Raw genomic sequence first — 3,270 nt, forward strand, 5'->3', positions numbered from 1 at the left:
GCCATGAATTGCTTTTCTTCAACTTTCCGCATCTGCAGACACTGAGGTCTTTAGGTATGAGGGAGCAGCAGGTCTTGCTATGAAGGGTAAGCTCACAACTGCTTGAATTTCAGCGAGCATTTTAACCCAAACTGCTTCCTACCCACTCAAATTCATTTCTGTTCAAGTAGATAACCTTTACTAAAAACAAACAACAAAACCCAACTTATCTCTCAAGATTTTCCTCACCTGATTTTATTCTGGGAGCAAGAAGGACAGCAGGGAAACCAGTTTTTCCTCCAGCCAGCTGTAGCTCAGGTCCCTAGTGAAAAAAGACAGTGTCAGCACAAAGCAACCACAGCTGATAAGTTCCCAATTTGCCCTCTTTATTGAGAGGACAGGTCTGAGGAGACAAAACCTTGCTCCTCCACCGAGCCATGGGCACCAGGACCCAGACACTCTTTGGGGACTCACCCATGACGTGGCTGCAGCAACCACTAAGCAGCAAGGGGCCCGCCGTTACACACAGGTGGCCATTTCACACTGCTTGGAATGACAAATTGGTGGCCATTTGAAACACTCCAGAACAATCTTCCTTCTATCGTTTCTAGAGTTGGGAGAAAGCACACAGCAATGCTTCAACTACTTCGCTTAAAGAAGTCTGGTCTGAAACTATTCCTGCCCCTCTCTATTCTCAAAGCACTGAGCAGCTTTTCCTTTTCCTCGTAATTATCAACTTGCCTCTTCACTTTTTTCCCCTCACTCCGTGGAAGCCAAAAGCCCCACGTGCTCTTCCCAGGCACTGGTCCTACTTGGAACACAGCTGCATTGACAGCACCACTGACCTGCCCACGGGCTGGCCGTACCACTCCCTCCCTTTGGCAAACTAACCTGTCCACAGTCATCAAGTTCACCGGTTCAGCCTGTCACTGAGAGTTATTCATCTTCTGCAAACAAATACAAATTCTGTTAAATAAAGCATGAAATTATTTTGCAGAATGCAGCTGTCAGCTACCTAGAGACAAAGTGCTGTTACGGTGTGTGTATTCAATGACTGTACATCACGCAAGATAGAAACACGTTTCTTATCGGCCCTTCAAGCTACCGCTGTGCCTCACTGTTTGGATAAGCAACTTAAAAGCTCCTTACAGATCTAAACTGTGCTATGACAACAGCAGCCAGTGCTTATGCTCTCTGTGCCAAGCCCACTGTATGGAGCTCTGGAAGCTGGCGCTCAACGACCCATGTGTACGGGACAGCCCTTGTGCTGCAGTCGCACTTTGCAAGGGCAGGGGGAAAGGGCGGAGTGATGCTGCTTTGGCCCTGCTGGTGCCACTCGTGCCTTCTGAGTCCTTGCGAGTGTGCAGGAGACCTGCCAGGAGTTAAATACATCAGCCTCAGTGGACAGTTTCTCCTCACAGCTGAGCTGTCAGACAGGGATAACAGCACATCACGGGCTGAGTTTCTCTCCTGCCCTAGGCTACGTCAAGTTCTACAGAACTGCATACAGCAGAAACACCCAGATGTCAACATGCTGATGACCACTGTTCTTCCTGATGACTGATATTTTTCCTGGTAAGCTCTCAAACACTAGGTATTCCACTCAGCAAATGAGTCATGCTGCTTACAGATCTGACAGATCGTAACAATAAATTAAAACCAAGATGCATGCAATAGTGAAGTGCTCTTCTTACCGGCCTGAATCCAACGCCAGCAGCTGCCTTCTTGCCACAAGCTGCCTTCAGGCCGCTCAATCCCCAGGATCCTGCAGGATTATTTCCTCCTGAAAACAATTTGCACATTGAACACTGCTAGCCAACAGTACTTCCGAATAAGTGTTGTCCCTGCACTCACTTCTCCACCATCTCTCAAAAAAGCCCAGAGCACTGGCTTCACAGAGCAAGAAGCTTTCCATTTCAAGGCAGGAACTTTATCTCACAAACTTAGCACGGCCAGAAACCTGTCCTTCAGAGACAAAGGAGCGTGTTTGCTAGCAGGTGTTTCACTCGGAGACAAGACACCTCTGGAGCGTGGATGATTTAAGTCCTTGTTTAGTGAAGAAACCTATTGGCTTCTAAGATTTGGGTGGTTTAGACGCTTTGAGCTGTTTCAAGCAGGACATATCCCTCGTCATCATACACGAAACATTAATCCAACTCCCTCCCTGCATACAAGAGGAATCCATTCATCCAGGATGTAAACTGTTTATGCGTTTATCTTGAGAAATGCATTCAAGCAGACCTAAGACAGACGCATCCCTTCTGTGGAAGGATTCTTCAGGGTGAGTCCCTTCTAGGATGACACTTTGGTGTATGTGGACTGCACCTCCCCACCCCAGCATCCTGACCCAAGCTTGAAACTGTCCCAGTGCACCTCCAGGAAAGCACACAGCCCAATTATTCTTTCACTAGGTCTATTTCCGTGACGAATACAGTTACAAGATGAGCTGTGTCAAGTGTCTCCATAAGGCTGTCATCCAATTCCCTCCTACTTCTAATCTTGCTCATCTTTGATCACGCTGACAAGCAAGTGCTCTACTGGACACCAACAACAGTCAAATTCCCATTCATTCTGTGCTGCCTTTCAACTTGTGCTCCATGGCAGCAAAGGGCCGCACACTCGGGTGGCAGCTGCAACAAAGCTGCAGACTTGATTGGCTTAATTACATTAATCAAGCCACTGGGCTTTTATAGTCCTCCCAGTAGCCCCAGAAGAATATCATCTGACACAGCTGAATGAGTCTAGCTTCCACAACACAGCAAGAGGAGACGATCACAAGACAGATGCAACTGCTTCTCACCATTGTGCAAGTTTACTGTCAGTCAGTGAAGGAATCAGCTTCCAAGGAAGGAGGTAGGTGTTCCTACCCTGGCTTGACATCATAGCACGCTCTGAAACAGAGGGATAGAAAGTTACTTCATGTAACAGACCATTCTTTTATATCTGCATCATTAATGCTGAGCCTCAGAGTTAGGCTTCTACAGAGGAAGATTCAAACTTCAGACAGTGGATAAACATTATCATCACTAGCTCAGCTTCCACAGCAGGCATACCTGGATCACACAGGGCCATCCCAACAAACTCTGGGACATTCCTAACTTTGTGGCCAGCATGCTCCTCACCTGGGCAGCACTGAGGTGTGGTGGGCACAGCTTGTTCTGTGATGGGCGAACCCTGCTCGCCCTCCTTGAAGCCAAGCCCGGGTCCCACACGAGTGGCAGCGCCTGCAGAGCCTCCTGCAGCCGCGGCACCAAACACCCTCCCACCAGTGCTGCTGGGAAGCACCACAGA

At 48.3% G+C, this 3,270-nt stretch overlaps 1 long non-coding RNA gene across 1 annotated transcript; it reads right to left on the reverse strand.

Annotated features, from left to right (window-relative positions):
• Positions 1-253: 253 nt before the first annotated feature.
• On the reverse strand, positions 254-1,744 carry LOC128854002 (uncharacterized). Its single transcript, XR_008452873.1, has 4 exons — positions 1,674-1,744; positions 871-926; positions 454-586; positions 254-301 (listed from the first exon to the last, which is right to left on the reverse strand). It is a non-coding gene; the product is annotated as an uncharacterized LOC128854002 (long non-coding RNA).
• Positions 1,745-3,270: the final 1,526 nt, after the last annotated feature.

This window comes from Cuculus canorus, chromosome 18 (genome assembly GCF_017976375.1).
Source record: "Cuculus canorus isolate bCucCan1 chromosome 18, bCucCan1.pri, whole genome shotgun sequence".
Classification (NCBI taxonomy): Eukaryota; Metazoa; Chordata; class Aves; order Cuculiformes; family Cuculidae; genus Cuculus; species Cuculus canorus.